The 17,435-nt window shown below is 42.4% G+C and overlaps 1 protein-coding gene across 1 annotated transcript in view; it reads right to left on the bottom strand.

Moving 5' to 3' along the window:
• apba1a (amyloid beta (A4) precursor protein-binding, family A, member 1a) overlaps window positions 1-11,829 on the bottom strand; it is a 54,417-nt gene extending 42,588 nt beyond the window's left edge. The window contains exon 1 of the mRNA XM_031878230.1: window positions 11,722-11,829. The gene's annotated coding sequence lies outside the window, so the exon portion shown is untranslated. The remainder of the gene's footprint in view (window positions 1-11,721) is intronic.
• Between the last annotated feature and the right edge of the window lie 5,606 nt (window positions 11,830-17,435).

The raw sequence follows: 17,435 nt of genomic DNA, 5'->3' as shown, positions 1-17,435 counted from the left end.
CAGAGGGGGCGTGTCTGCAGCACCTGTCTGTGTGACTCTACCAGAGGGGGCGTGTCTACAGCGCCGGACTATGAATCTCTACTCTGCCGTGATGAAGTGAGTGGTCACAGTCACGTAGCTCTCCGTTACCCTGGAGGTCCACCCGTCTGGGGTGGTGGCGCTTCAAACTGTACTGCCGTTGTCGTTTGTCTTTCTCTTTAAACAACGCCTACATACCATAACGCTTTTGTCCACCACCCTTATCCCGTCAAAGTTACAGGGAAGACAAAATGCTCCTAAACTTGCAAATTAAATGACGCCGGGGGCTTCTGACGCTCCTCTGCTCGCCATGACTTCCACCGTTAAATGCTTCTAACCTGCTCCGTTCACGTGAGCACACTACTGCTTTATATCTGTTCACTGACACTGACACGGACTTGTCACTTGAAAAGGAACAGCAGCAGTAAAACTGTATTACACACTATGATGAGTACACTGTAAAAAAAAAAAAATCTGCGGTTCACAAGTGTGCCAAACCATGAGAGGTGATCCGAACCGATCACGAACCGATCCGTTACACAACTAATATTAATCATGTCATCCTATTTGTAATGCAGTACTTTACAAGGATTTAGCCCCGTGAACCCCGTCGGCACAGGTAGCTGATTTAAGTCACATTTAAACTTGCCTGAACTGGACATAATGACAATTAACGGTTCAGCCGGTTTGCATAAAATCAACCCGGTGTAATCTCGGCAAAACAGGAAATCGACCCAACTCTACTCGGCGTGACTACCCTCCTTCTGCTGTTGGGTTTCACAAAGATAGACTCAGCTTGGATCTAGCTCTTGGAAAACAGTAAAAATGGCATTTTACTGTAAAACTGTGTACAATACAAAACACTTCACAGTTCAGAGCTACAGCAGAGCTGAGATGCTTCTTCATGTGTCAGAGCTATGTTCTTCTGCTCAGATATTATGCACTTAAATATGGAATGAATAGATTAAAATAGAGATTTTTGGGCTGTCAACATGCAGATTAAGGGCCATCGGGGAGGCTTGTGTGAGGAATACAAGTAATGTGCATGTTTTATAGAAGCAAAGAAGGGCAGACAAAGGTTCTCTGCACTATGACGGACATACAGCCACCTAAACTGTGATATGACGGGGGTAGCAGCTCCTGGAGCCTTGGGCATTCCTGGATTCACTGTTCTTCATCCATCTATCACCTCACATTTGTCAAGAGCCGAGGTTGCGTCACCATTTTCATCACCTCGAAAAACAATGCGCCTCCCTGGTGGTATGTTGTTGCATGCACTAATGTACGGCAAATCTAATGTGCACTTTACAAAGATTATTTTCTTACACGTTGGATGTCATTTTTATGGTTCTAAACGTTCTCTGTCTTTTACTGTTGTGATATTTTTATCTTTCAGGGGTAATAAAAAGCATTATTTCCTCTCTAAAGGCAGAAGTTCTTTAGAAAAGTGGAGGAAGTGTCTTAAACCTGCATTCTATCTACTGGCCAGCAGGGGGCGACTCCTCTGGTTTCAAAAGAAGTCAGATTGTATAGAGAAAATATGAGTATGAGAAAATGACTACTTTTCTCTTGATTTATTACCTCAGTAAACATTGTAAACATGAGTTTATGGTCTCAATCTCTAGTTTCAAGTCTTCTTCAATACAGCATGATGTTCATTTAGTAAATGATGGTCCATTTAGAGTCAAATAGAGGGCGGGGCTACCTTGTGATTGACAGGTTGTAACCACAGCGTTGTCTGGTCAGGGAGTTCTATGTGTTTTTGTCTTTGAACTTGAACCCTGTCCCAGTGGGTTTTCAGTTCATGAAAGTTAACTGTAACATTTTAGTCACCTAAAAATGTCTTATTAAGAGTTTGGTTATACTTAGCTCCACCCTCTCGTGTCACTTCTGGTTGCAAAATACCAAGCTTGCGAATACTAAAAACCAGGCTGGTAGGTCAGGAGGTAGTGAACTGCTTCAAGGAGCCAGCCAGAGTGCCCCACTGGCAAAAAATCCTTCCAGTGCACTGGATGTTTATGTTGACTATGTTGACTCAAAGTATACGGGATGGAAGGAGCCATTAAAAAAGGTATTGTGTTTTTTTACTGCTGGGCAAGTTAATGCGTTAATTTCTGGGGTTAACGCATTCATTCATTAACGCCGACAATTATTTTATCGCACGTTAACGCATTTTTTAAATTTATTATAATTTTTATTTTTTTTTATTAAAAGACAAGAGACAATACATAGACATAACAAAAGGATGACTAGAACAGTGGGATAAAAGCCAGCAAACATCCTATAGTCAGTTGTGTATGTATGTGTGTGTGTGTGTGTGTGTGTGTGTCCTTGAGCCTTTTGAGATCGGAAAAAAAAATAATAATAATTAAAAAACAAAAAAAAACAGGTAAGTATTTTAAATTTATTATTATTGTAACAGACTGTCTCATGTTTATCGTTTTGTATTGGAGATATGATGTCCCTTCAGGCTTGCCGTAGAGAAAAGGCGACTTCCGCTTCTGGTCGAGGGGGGGGCAGAAATAAAGAGAGAAGCTGCACCAGCTGTTGCTCTCCCTGGAGACTACTGGACATCGCTGCGGTAAAGTCAGCAGACACTCAGATCTCCGTGGTCAACTCAGCAGACACTTACATTTTAGTGCACCTACTGTATATGCTGAAATTCACAGTAAACGCATTTAAATGGCACAGATCGGGAGCGAGCGAAGGACTTTGAAAGTTAGCGGTAAGATTAACGTGAGACAACATCCGGTTTCTTCAGACGAACATCCGGTTTTCAGAATAAGATGGCAACAAAGTATGAATTATATTCACATTAAGTATAAAACATGCTACCTGCATCTTGTGAACCAAATGCTATTGCCCTTTTGTTCATATAGCAGTACTTTTAAAATAAAAGTGTGCAATACACTACTTTTGAATTCATTATTGAACTTTGCCATAACAATGCGATTAATCGCAAAAAATCCATGCGATTAATCGCGATTAAATATTTTAATCGTTGCCCAGCACTAGTTTTTTTTCATTCCTTCATGACATTTCACAGCTGTATATGGTACATTAAGTTATACGGGGGTTGCCGAGCAAAACTCGCAGAGCAGCGGCTTAAAAATAAGAATAGCTGATCCACCTTAAAGGTCAGTCCACCTTAAGTGAGCCTGGGCCGAAGTTGGCACTAGCTTTGGGTCTAACCCCCTTTACTTCAATCAGCAGGTGGCACCGCCATCCCATTATAATATTATCTTGAATAGGTAAAACCAGCCATTTCGAAAGGGTTCACGTTTCATAAATCATAACTTTATTTTTTGCGCGTGTCATTGAAAACGTAGTGCTGGGTTTTAATTTCTCGTATGATATAAATTTTTCACACACCGTCATACCAGTGCATAGCCGAAACAACTGCTGTCGCTCTTCAACAGGCAGCAAAATATATTGTTCGCCACTAAGTGCGCTACGGTCGGAGCTAGTTATCGTAAGCGTATTGAGAGGGACCCCTAGTCATGGTTAGAACTTTATAACAACAATTAATAACACACAACTAACACTCTTTAACAGGGCAAAACACCACAACACAACAGTTTGTGACACATAAACAATTTGTAACACTAATAATTGTACATTTATAAAATTACACCGCCGAATGGCATGCTGGGTACAGCTCACTAGCTAGCTAGCCCGCTAGCACAACAGTCTGCTAACAACTAGAAGAAGCTCCGTCGCTACATTAAAGAACAGAAAAGAGCGATGCAGGAGGAACAAAGAGAGACCGGAGATTAGGGCTGCAACTACGAATCGATAAAATTCGATTATTAAAAGAGTTGGCAACGAATTTCATTGTAGATTCGTTGTGTCGCGCGATTATTACGCCACTCAATAAGTCGCGGAGATGTTTGAGTATAAAAAAAAAAAAGAGCGGAGCGGAGGTAGAGGAAAGACCATCGGAGAGACCCGTAACGTTGTTCTGAAACACATGGCGGAGGCAGAGAAATCAGTACGACCTAATGCCGTGTTCACACAAAACGCGGCGCGAATCATTCTCGCCATTCACACCACCGGTCTCGCCGGGGAGTATTTGTGTTCATTCGCGCTGGACGCGCCGGAGAGGGGGCGTGGCTTATCGCCCTGAAAGCCGTTCAACTGTCCGCCATCAACCATGGAAAAAATAACCTCTATTTCTGCTTAGTACATGTTGTGGAAGTCACAGATATCCCGGGAAACTAAACGCTGTCATGTCTGGTTCATAACATTGTCCAGAGGAGCTCCGTGGATTTTATCGAAGTGTATTCACTGTGTCTAGCAAGCCACACGTCGCTGTTTACTACAGCTGTATGAACACAAAATAAACTGATTTGGCTGTGATTTAACGGCAATAAACCGACAAAAAGGGACTCCGAAATAACTACGTAATGATGCCGATTTGTAGGCTACTTGTCTTCTCAATGGAGCTCGGATGGATCGGTGCTAGGCTATGCTAACATTGTAGCAGCTCCAGCAACACTCAATAACGTCATCTAGACGTAAATACGGCAGCGTCTATTCATTGTTTGTACCATATGGTTTACACACACACATTTATACACATAGTTTGGTCCGGTCTCTATTGATGTGAGGTATCGTAGAGCTCTGGGTGAACACAGACGGCTACAGTATTTATTTCCTGATTCAACAATGGCAGGACGTCAGTGATGACAGGAGAAACATCTCAATGCTGATAGGCTATCGAAACAGCTCCTTCAGTGAGGGGTCAGCCTGCTGCTCTGCAATCAGATCACTGCGAGATATCGACTGAGGAAAGTTAGACAGAGGCAGCGAGAATTTCACTGCAACACTTTCTTTCTCTAACTGAGACACAGGTTTCGAAGCTGTCATAGTAGGCGTTACTGCGCAGGCCGTGAACGCTTCAGGGACATCACGTGGGTCTATACTCAGCAGTGGCACAGGTTGTACCACAGGCAGCGGTACATCTGCCCAGACACAGACACGTGCACCAACCAAATCGTTTCCCAGGATGACAGCAATGCCCTGGATTGGGAATGCTGGGCGCACTGCTAGCTTAGCTTTACCCTGGAACAAACTACAATGGAGCATTACTTTGTGCACAGGAACCAACATGACATTCAAATGTCATGTTATCAGACTCGCTGGACAAGGGAAGTACCCCTGCCAGAATGAAAGAGTCCAAAGCCCCTGTGTCCCTCAAAATTGTCACTGGCACCATCGTTTCACTTCCTACCACCGACACCAAACCTGCATGGATAAACGGCCGGTAGGCATCCAACCTCACAGGATCAAAGTGTTTTACCTGCAGGTTCAGACAGTCAGGAGTGATGACTTCTGAAACGGGTGCAGCTAAACCAACACCTTTAGCATGAGACCCATACGCAGCATTCTTATGCTGAAGTTTCAACAAACCACAGTTGACTTTCCAGTGTCCCAGTTTGTGACAATAGTTACAAACTCGTTTCGCATTACACAGACTACTACTGCCTCTGTGCGTAAGCACGTAATCGTCAGCGAGTGCCGCCGCTGCAGCCGCGGTGGTTGCTTTCTGCTCACTGATGTATGCCGCAACATGTACAGGAACTGAATTTTTAAACTGCTCCAGCACCAAACGTTCACCCAACTGATCAAAGTCATAAATAACTGAAGCCTAGCACCAGCGAGTGAAATGAATAGTCAGATCACGCATGAATTCCAGATGACTCTGATTCTCTCCTTTTTCCAAGTTCCTAAACCTTTGCCGGTAGGCCTCGGGAACCAACTCATAAGCCTTTAAAACAGCTGCCTTCACAGACAAATACTTCTCACCATCAGCATCGGTTAACGAGGAGTACGCCTCCTGTGCTCTCCCAGTCAGCATGCACTGCAACATCAGCGTGCGCGCTGAGTCTGGCCAATTACGCGCATCTGCCACACGCTCAAACAATGAAAAAAAATAATTCCGGCTCTTTTTCAGAAAATTTTGGCAAGAGCCTCAAGTTACCCAAGACATCAAAACCATCTTCAGATTGCTCTGAAAAAGACGACGGCTTCCTACTAAACTCACCAGCTGACAGCTTGCCTTCCTTTACTAACGACAGTCTAAACTGCTCAACCTCCAACTTGGCATGTTCAGTCTGCTGGCGCAGCCTCTCCACAGCCAATACTTTCTCCAGTTCAGCTTGTTTAAAGTTGTCATGGTCAAGCTGTAACATCAGCAACTCTTTTTGCTGTTCAAACGTTAAATTAGATCCTGTTTGGGACGCGGCCTCCGGCAAAACAGCTGACGGATCCTCAGTCAAAACATTCTTTTCAAATAAATTAGATTTCAAAATGGCCTTCACTCTCCCCTTCAGACATTTATCACCAACTTCGATTTTATAATAGTCTGCTATGATCAGCAGTTGATCTTTTGTGCAAAGATCTAACAACTTCTCAGAGGGCGAAGCAAAGAAGCTCTCAACAGTCTCCATCCTTAAGTGTAACTGAAATCAACGCAACGCACAGTGAAGGCTACTGTGCACAAGCCACGGAGTATGGCCTAATCAGCATACGAGTGCGCCCCTCTAGCTGACTGCCTAACAATAATCTAACTACAAACTCAACCCTAGTCTTCATGCAGTTAATGGTGGCGGGTACTTACGCACTGAAGCCCAGTGGCGAGGGAAAGCAACCAGAAACTGGCGACTCCCCTGGAACCATGGATGTGCTCCCGAGCAAGATTGCTCTAACCACGGTCACCGCAACATTAACAAAAACAACAAACAAGACGAAACCCAAAGGGGTAACGCCTCTGAACCTACCAGGGGAACAGCGTTTCCATCAAAGTTACGTTAAGTGCACCAGCCAGACAACACGTCCCTTACATCGATTTGCAATTTGTACACCGAGAGCAGAGAACAACTCCTAATCGCAAAACCGAATCTCTATGCCACGAAATAGATACAAACTACTGCATCTCCCAAACAAAACGCCTGTTTCCCGCTATAGGAATTCCGCACGCCGGACAGCGCTATAGGGAATCCAGGGAAACCCCAACTACAATTTACTGACGTCAACTATGACGTACACTTACAAACAATTACGAAAGGGCAGTAGCAATACTCAAACAAACCAAGCTACATACCCAATACCGCAAAACGGTCCAAATCCCGGACGAGCCGCCAACTGTCACGACCTGGCTCTGACAGCCATGACCTAATCAGGGCGACGCAGACAGTTGGCCAAAAGCAAAGAGTTTATTAGACATAAACAAGACGTCTAACTACAAATGGTGGTCGGAACAAGCCATCCTCGTTCCTCAACGTGGTGATAGGAGAGTGCCTCTGGTTGCCAGGAAGGCGGAGCCTTGTAGTGGGAGCGCACCAGGCCCAGGTGCCTCCACTTAGGGTGATCACCACCTCTGGTACCTGCTGGCTTAAAGGAACATACAAGTAACCAAGATAGGGAACCGTCACAAGGAGGAAGGGAGTTCATCAGCAGGGTAAGTCACTACAGAATCCTACTTTTGTTCCGTTTTGAAGTGAGGAACGTAATGTCCCTCCAGTAGCTCTTCTGGTGCTGGTGTTTACTCGTTATCCAGCTTGACAAGCATGACAAGTTAGCGTTAGCTTGTTAATAACAGTAGTAAAGCAGGGGTGGTATAGTTTGCAAGACTAAAGACATGTTTTATTCACTCGCCTTTTTTGGCCCATTAATATCCGATTCATCGATTAATCGAAAAAATAATCGCCAGATTAATCGATTATTAAAATAATCATTAGTTGCAGCCCTACCGGAGATGCACCAATACAATTTGTGCCCAAGAGAGGAGCTGTGTCTGCTGTTTGGAGTTTTTTTAGTTTAAAAAAATTCGACGTAGATCAAAAAGACGATATATTAAAGTTTGTCAAGCCGCTGTTATTGCCTCTGGTGGCAACACTAGCAATTTACTCCATCACCTCAGCCGAAAACATGTGTTGGAATACGAAGAGTGCATTACGGTCCTCGGATGTTTTTTTGGGTGTTTTGGTCAGACACATATGCAACGCTGATTACCGTGTAATATGTGTGGTATTTGTTATAAATGTACGTTGGTACATAGAGGGTGATGAGAAGCTGTACATGGAGGGACTTAGGACCCAGTGGAATGTAGGTGAAGGAAATAGGAAGTGAAGGAAACAGGAAATGATGCAAGACTCGCCACACAAACAGCTGTTCACTGCACACTGGCCACCCCGGCTGGTTCTTGTGTTAGTTTTCGGCGTTAATTAATTAATGCGTTAACGCGGGAAAAAAAATACCGTGATATACCGTGAAACCGCCAGAATCTTACAAAATACCGTAATATACATTTTTGGACTACCGCCCAGCACTATATACATGTGTTAAAAACTTTATAAATGAGACCAAATGAATGCATTACGCTTATCACATTCTTTTAAATAATTTTTCCTCTCACAAAAACAGACAGAATGCACACTAGCCTTTCATATTCATGAGCCTATTGCAAGGGCTCATATCATTGAACAACCTGCAATGGTGAATGCCACCAAGAGTGCTGTCAGCCCACTGAATGAATGGCCCATTCAGTGAGGAGCCACAGCTGTATGACAGGCAGAGAGTGCCATGAGGGGGTAAAATAACGGGCGTAGTTTCAAATTAGAGTGTAATTACTTGACCAATGAACTGCTGTAAGGGTTGCTTTGATTCAGTTTATCGCATTCATATTTGCCACCAGATTTCTACTCATAATTACCTCTTCCATGTTGATGAACAAATGTCAAGGGCACATGTATAAACTTCATTTCATATCATCGATGAGCGGGCATTTTTGTCCACATCTTTTAATTGGAGCTATTATTTTCCTGTCAGTAATCGTGAAGCATTTTTGTAAAGTTTGTTTCAATATGAGCTCTATAGGTTATTGCGCATCATCCCTCTGAGGTCCGCGATTGCCATAATGGTCTACAGGTACATGTGATTAATTGGTGGTACGGCCGCTATAAATAACCGCCGCCGCTCATAATGACAGCTTCCCCCTGTGCTGTTGGAGAGCCTCGCAGATGCAACGCAAGCTGTGAAATTGCAGCTCTTCTTTGCCGTTAATCTCACCGACATGTCGATACGTAAGCGGTTGTCTGACGGCGTATCTACGTCCACTCATGCAACAGCGGCAGTAGGAATTGAGGCTTGAGCACACGGGCACCAGTTCCACAATGATTTGGATTTACAATAAAAGCCGAATCATGCATTAGTGCAGCTTTATAAATCTGACAAATGTGTATTTGTTTTTTGTTTTATGCATCTGGCCCCAGGTGTCAACTTTATGGTAGAGACTGGTGAACACAGACTATTGTTTCTGTCGTGAGCCTGGGCATGAATCCACACAGTATTTGTCAATACTTTGGTTGTTAAGTGATGTCGTATAGATTTAATAATTGCCATTGACTTCCATGCAGTAACAACAATTTATATTAAAATCAAAGTAAGCTAAATTGCTTTATGTCAAGGGTCTCCAATTTGTATTACTATTAGAGGGACTCAAAAGGACACTATCTAATATCTGAGACTGATGATACAGCATATTCAGCCTCCACAAATCAGCTGCTTTACCACACTGATTGATTCAGCTTCCCCGTCTGATGACCAGTAATGGAAGACGAGAGCGACTGTACAATTTACCTTTCACATTACCAGCGTCAGGCTTTTCTTTTTCCCCGTCAGTATGCAGATCATTCCATTTGTTACACTTTTATATGAACAGTGTGCAGTTGATGTGCAGTTGATGTGTAAGCTAGTTCATGAGCTGGTGTGGCAGGTCACAGCCTCTGTTATCCAGCGTTCACTTAATTTAAAGAAATTCCTTATCACAGCAGTGACAGTGAGACAGCATGCACAATACCAGGACCCTGAAATTGAAGCAGCCAGCCTTCATTTTATTTGCTTCTTCCTGCTATGACATCAAAATGTATTAGACCCGTCGGCGCTGAGCTAGACCAGTCTGAGACACATCCTAACCGTCCCTTGACATCTAAGTGCAATTGTCCAGCCGATAGAAGGTAAAGCTACTCCAGGACCAGGACTCAGAGTCCCTAACTTCCAGGACCAGGACTGAGAAACCCAAACTGAAAACTGCCTTAAAAGCCAGACAGCAACCTGCTACACAACACAGGAGCCACAGACTGCTCAAGTCTCCTTCTCATCTAAGCTTCTTGAACCAGCGACCAAATAAACGTTCACCGGAGAAAAGTGCAGTTAACGTCAGTCTGCAGGCTCGATGGCTGACTAGCTGCTCAGCTGCAGCACATTCAACATCAACTTTTCCCAAATCTAAGGGTTACCATCTTGACCCTTCTTTACTTTGTTTATTTTTTCCCTACTGGTGCTCAGCCTGCTAGCTGCTGTCAATCAAACTCAGACACTGCCCCGCCCCTCGAGCAGCTGAGAGGATGAAAGGAGCATTTCTGATAATTCCACTAACAACACATTCTCACTTCCAACATCTTCACATACCGACGCTTGGTTAGTGGCCCTAACCTTAAAACCTTAAAGCTTTAGATACTCTTCTAGGCACCCCTGTAGGCACCCCTTTAGCGTCACTTTTGGACGTGGCATGGACGGCATGTCGGTTTCCACTCGTTACACGCCTAACGTCATTTCAAATGAAACTTCCGTCTTCAGAGGACGTTAGGTTTAGGCAACAAAACCACGTCGATAGGTTTAGGAGAGGAGTGTGGTCGACATTAACTTGACCGGCTGACAACTCGCATGAGTGGCGTGACAAATTTGAGTTGCTTGTCATGTGACTTACGACACTAACAACCCATGGCACTAACGACTGACTTGACAATGTTCAGTTACATTTCCTTCTGGAATCTCCTGCGTGTGTTTGACGCGTCTAGCTCCACCCACAGCTCGGTGTGTCCCTTAGAGACGCTGAAGGCCTCCCTGCATCAGACTCCAGAGGGGAACTGACCAGCTGACAGGTCGCCCCCCGAACCTTTTTATTCTTCCTTTAAAAAACTCTCAACCACTTTTTTTAATTTTTTTTAATTACACATATTTGACTGCAAAAAAAAGGGGAGGTTGACCAAATGGGATTTCCGCGTGACTTGAAGGCAGCATGTGGACGTTTCACGACGTGATAAACCTGGTCGCCCTGTTGCACGAGGGGCTGCAGCAGCACAGACCGACTGCACGAACATGAACCTGCAGCTTCTCTGTCAACAACAGCAACAGCATGAGCCTGGTTTAAGGCTTCTGCATCACACACCAGGGGATGGAAGCCGAGCTGGAGTCCCAGGGAAGAAGAAGACTCCACCAGGCCAGCAGTGTTGACTGGGTGGTGGTTAGCCCTGCTGGGACTCCGCACCTGCCAACAACAGGGCCTCCTATGGACCGTCTCACTCGTATCAACCCGGTGCGCGGTCGCGCCTCGACCCGGCACAAAGCCCTCTATACAACCGGTGCTGCGTTCACTTCCATCTGAAATCCTGGTACCACATTTGCTCCGACAGACACGCCGTTATCTTTTCTCGTTTCCCGTAGCCACTCCTCAAACAGTCAACAAACCGAGCGGCGACACAATACGCTCCCCCTCCTCCTCCTCCTCCTCCTCCTCCTCACGGCTCACAACGCAACCGCTACGGAGCCGTTTTCGCCCGCTCCTTGTCACCGTGTTGCGGTGAGAGACGTCGGCAAACAGCGAGCGGGTATTCGAGTCCGAACGAGAGGCGAACTCACCTGCTTTCAGCAGCGATGTTGCTGCGGGCTGGAGGTCCGCTCCGCCGCTGCCACACCATCCTCCATCTTCCCTGTAGCGGCTGCTGTCTGTCCGTGTGTGTGTGTGTGTGTGTGTGCGCGCGCGTGTGTGCGTTCGCCAGCCTCCCTCCCAGCCCCTCCTTCCTCCCACCGCCACCGTCACATCTCCGTTGGACGGTTCAAGGCTCGAGCAGTTTGCAGCATCCTTGAATTCGTTTCAAGGATTAAAAGCTTCAAAATGTATATGATAAAAAAAAACACATTCATCAGAATATGAAATAATCCCGTAAAACCAGATATATAACAAAATAATCTCATCGAAATATTTATTTATTTTTCTTTTCTTTTTTTTCTTTTAATTTTGCATTAATTTACTTTGATTTTACAAAAAGAAAAACGTTTGAAAAACATAGTTTACTCTTTTAAATGTGCAATCGCATTTTCTTCAAAATGTCTTCTTCCTATTATGGTGTAAATGTTTCAAATCCCCACCTCGTCAGCTATGTAATTCTGGTGAAAAAACATGTAATTTTTATTTTTTTGCCGCAAAACGTTCAAATTTCAAGATATTTAGTCAAAAACATCACAAACGCCCTCGGGGTCCAACATGTGCAATATGTGTAACCGTAGAAATTCCCAGAAATTGTTTGAGGACATGATCTCCGTGCCCTCCCAGTCACTGAAATTGAGGGTGATTCAATAATATTATGATAATAATTAAATGAATCAATACATTCTATAAGTATATTTACAGAGGTTTTTTTGGCTTTTATTTGACCGTTTGCTGGGAAAAAAAAAAAAAGTTGTGGAGAAAGCCAAATGTTATCGAAAGACATGTTGAGTTGGCTCTTGCTGAGTGAATTTAAGTTAAGTTCTGCAGGTCGCTGCCGTTGACAATGTGGAAAATAATAAAGAGTTGTTGCTGTCTTGGCTCACGCTGGTTGGAGCCTCCGTGTTTTTATTTTATTGCCTGCATAGGCGCAACTTGGCTACACTGTTTTGGCTAGGTGCAATGCATCCTGGTACATGTAGGCACAGCTCCGCGAGCAGGAGAAGCTTTCTAGGTCCATAGGCCTACTGCACCACGCACTGGGGAATGTATTGCTTCAATGGACCACATTTAACATCCACACTGATTGAATATTCTGCACCCATATACAGGGTGCAGAATATTCCCTTTAAGTGTGCGTTACGGCCATAGACTGTATATAAGAAGTGGACGTAGTCATCGTGGAGTCACCCATTGGTTTGTGGACTGATGTTATGAAGTCTAGAGTTCGGGGATTTGGCCGTCGCCACCGTGGAATAGGGCAGTCGCCATCTTGGCTTTTTGGCAAACAATGATCAGAAGTGACCATATTTGGAATGTGGTGGGGTGACGTGGAGAAGGTGTATATGTCTCTTGTAGCAGCAGCGACCTGTCAATCACAGTAAGCCCGCCCCTAAAGCATCCCCTGCTTTATGGTCTGTGTGACTCTAAATGGACCATAATGTACTAAATGAACATCATGCTGTATTGAAGAAGACTTGAAACTAGAGATTGAGACCATAAACTCATGTTTACAATGTTTACTGAGGTAATAAATCAAGAGAGAAGTAGAGTCATTTTCTCATAGACTTCCATACAATCAGACTTCTTTTTGCAAACGGATGAGTCTCCCCCTGATGGTCAGTAGAGAGAATGCAAGCTAGTTTTTCTGCACTGGCTTCACTTGGCAGAACCGGAGGTTACGGCCTTAGTCGTTAGCCTGTGTTTCATTGCTTTATTCGATGCATTTCTAACATGAACTTGTCGATCCACGTCTCGGCCCAGCCCGCCAACCCAAAGGCAAGCTCCAGGTCAAGAAGTCAATAAGAGTCACCCAGAACAAGAACCCGGGGCGGCTGCCTCTTTTTGTTAACTCGTTTCTTTGAAGGTTAGCTTCAACTAACTAGTTGAAGCCTTCGCTTGGCGACATTGGGATTTAGGCACGGTTTTAGTTTAATTAGCGTTCATATTAGTTACATTCAATAGTGTTCAACCTGTAGTAATCGAATGTACGATAAAACTAGGTAAAGGGTGTTTACCTCTGTGTTTAAACTAGCAGGTACAGGCTGGATAGCTACATCCCCTTGGTGCTTTTGTAACTGACCACCTACACAGCTGTGGTCTTTAGTTGGCAAGAAGCAGTGGTTTAGTTTTATTCTTATTATTTTTAGCCACCGATTTGCAGCGTTTTTTCCTTAGCTCGCCACCTGTTGTACTTGGTTTAAGCTTATGTTGTACCTTGCAGATTTTTGACCACTTAAAAGTACGTGGCGTATTTTCCTGATATCTTCTTAAATTGCTTCTTTTACCACCAGACCTCTCTGGGATGAGAATGGCAGAGGATCCCCAAATCCAGGTGTGAAAAACTTGTTGCATCATTCCCAAGAAGGCTCATGGCTGTACTAGCTCAAAAGGGTGCTTCTACTCAATACTGAGCAAAGGGTCTGAATCCTTATGACCATGTGATATTTCAGTTTTTCTTTTTTAATAAATTTGCAAAAATTTCTACATTTCTGTTTTTTTCTGTCAAGATGGGGTGCTGAGTGTACATTAATGAGAAATAAAATGAACTTTTTTGATTTTACCAAATGGCTGCAATGAAACAGAGTGAAAAATTTAAAGGGGTCTGAATGCTTTCCGTACCCACTGTATATCCTAAAACATCAGATATAATAGTAAAACACTGACGGGGTATTTTTACTTTCTGCACTTTTCCTTCTGATAACATACTTGACTAATGTTTTGAATGCAGGTATTTTACTCGTAGTGGATTGTTTCATCAGTATGGTATTAGTACTTTTACTGCAGTGAAGGATCTGAATACTTTTTCATCCACTAATTACTTGTCAGAGATTTAAGTTGGGCAAACGGTTAATATACAAACAGTGTTTCCTAACCTTGGCTCCAGAACCTTGACCGGGTCCAAATTGTTGCTCATATTATATACAACTACATTATATCAGTTATTATATACTTCTGTAAACACGATGGTATGATTACATATTATCATGTTTTAATCAATTAATTAAGATCAAAGAGTTTCTTTGAGCCGTTTGTCACAAGAGGTTTGAGTATCAAACACACATTGTCTGTCATAGAATGATGGAGTGAATTTAAACCAATCTGAGCAATTTGACTCCAATTTATTTACAAGAGAAACACATTTTTAACTAGAAAATGCATTTCCTGCTGAAAATGCATTGGAATGCTGAAATTAATTGTAAAAAAATTGCTGAAAATACAGAAATGTGAGACTACCCGTCTGAAAAATGTTGAAGCCTGAAAGCATTTAAACTGCACTGCTGAAAACCCTTCTAGTTGAAATGTCTCACTATGGTGTCTGTAGCTGAAAGTATGAGAAGAAGGCTTTGAAAGTTGAAGTAGTAACAGAAGAAACAGGATTTGAAGATTTTCTCCATAGAAATCCCATTTAAAAAAAAAAAAATTGCAAAAAGCTTAATATTTCAAAGAATTTAAAGATTACAAATATGAAGTCATATCACCCTCTCCTGAAAGAGCTGAACATTTTGATATTCGAACGGTTTCTGTGGCTTAAAAAATGTCAGCAGTAGTGATATTTGTAGTAGTAGTACTAGAAGTTGTAGAAGTATTATTATTATTATTATTAGTAGTAGAAGTATTAGTAGCATGAGAATAAGTAGTAGTAGTAGTAGCAGTAGTGATATTTGTAGTTGCAGTAGAAGTATTAGTATTAGTGGAAGTATTAGTAATTAGAAGTAGTAGTATCAGTAGTCGTAGTAATAGCTAGTAGTAGTGGTCGTAGTATTTAATATAACACTAGTAGTAAAGTCAGTTTTTGAAGCAGTAGTAGTAGTACTAGTAGCAGTCGTACTAATAGCTGTAGTAATATTAGTACTGGTAGTAGCATGAATAGCAGTTGTAGTACAAGTAATAGTAGTAGTGGTAGTAATAGCAGTAGTGGTAGTAATAATATTGATGGTAGCAGTAGTAATATTAGCAACAGCAAACGTTGTAGTAGGAGCATCAGTAGTAGTAATACTAGAAATATTAGCAGTAGTAGTAATTGTCGCAGTATTAGTAAGAGCATTCATTATTTCAACAAAAAAGCCTAATTTTGAGCTTAAAGTTTAAATAGTTAATCCATGGGGCTTTTATTTTGAAAGGGTGGGGCTGGGTGGGGGAGAGAGGAGGAGGAGACAGAATCAGAAAGTATGAAACACAAACAGGGGTTATTAAATGACAGGCTTCATCACAAGCATTCCAGTTAGAATTCACTCTGTGGGGCTTTTATTTTAAAATGAGGTGGGGGGAGTCCTGTATAAAAAAAATAAATAAATAAATAATAAAAAAAAAGAAGAGAGAGATGCATGCGTGTTTATCAACATAACTAATTAGCTTAATCAGAAACACCTGTGTCCTTTCAGCCTTTTCATGGAGATTAAACAGGGAAACACCTCTCAAACAAATCCTCAAAACTCCCATAACCGTAGCTCCTATTGCTCCGATATTAATAAATGAGAGGAAGGATGAGTTGAAGAACAGATCCTGTAAAAATTGTGTCTGTAGTGTCAAAAATGTGGCTGAACTGGCGATCTAGAAATGGGGTACCGTGTTCCGTGGTAGATGTTTTTGAAGCAAAATTTAACATTGGTCTCTATGGAGCAGAAAGTTTGTTTTCCTCTCAATTACAGGCTTCTGTGTCAAATGTGTAAATCTGTGGGATTCCACAGTCATCTGTCTACGACAAGGACAAGATTAGCTACTTCTACGTCCAGAAATTATGCATGAAGAGTGAAGATTGTGGACACAGTGGTAAAACACAAATGTTTTTTTCACAAGAATCTCAAGCTGCTCTTCACTCTAGCGGTGACATCACGCACTCTAAGCTGCGCAATACACACCCATTATAAAGTCAGAAAAGGACTGAAAAAATCATAAAAGTTAAATTGCTGCAGTTCAGAAAGTGTAAAAGATATCAAAAAGCTGAATTATGCAGCAATAGATCCGGGTTTTGTCTGTAGCTGAAGGTATGAGGAAGTAGAAGGATTTGAAAGTTGAAAAAGTTTAAGAGGATTTGAAAATGTTTTCCATAGACATCCCATACAAAAAAAATTGCAAAAAGCTTAATTCAAAAAGTTTAAAGGTTAGAAATATGAAGTGTCTCCTCTCCCCCCCACCAAGTCCCACCCTTTCAAAATAAAAGCCTCATGGATTAACTATTTAAACATTAAGCTCAAAATGAGACTTTTGTTGAAACAATGAATGCTCTTACTAATACTGCGACAACTACTACTACTGCTGCTAATATTTCTAGTATTACTACTACTTCTACTGCAACTTTTGCTGTTGCTACTATTACTACTACTACCGCTATTACTACCATCAATATTATTACTACCACTACTACTATTACTTATACTACAACTGCTACTACTACTGCTGCTGCTATTCCTGCTACTACCAGTACTAATACTAGTACAGCTATTAGTAAGACTGCTACTAGTACTTCTACTCCTGCTATTACTGCTACTTCAAAAACTGACTTTACTATTACTACTACTACCACTTCTTTTCTACTACTGTTATATTAAATACTACGACCACTACTACAGCTATTACTACGACTACCGATACTACTACTTCTACTTCTAATTACTAATACTTCTAGTACTACAACAAATATCAC

This window comes from Anarrhichthys ocellatus, unplaced genomic scaffold (assembly GCF_004355925.1).
Source record: "Anarrhichthys ocellatus isolate YVR2014 unplaced genomic scaffold, GSC_Weel_1.0 scaffold168, whole genome shotgun sequence".
NCBI lineage: Eukaryota > Metazoa > Chordata > Actinopteri > Perciformes > Anarhichadidae > Anarrhichthys > Anarrhichthys ocellatus.
Note: the sequence above shows the minus strand (reverse complement) of the source record. Positions and strands in the feature narration are given on the sequence as shown.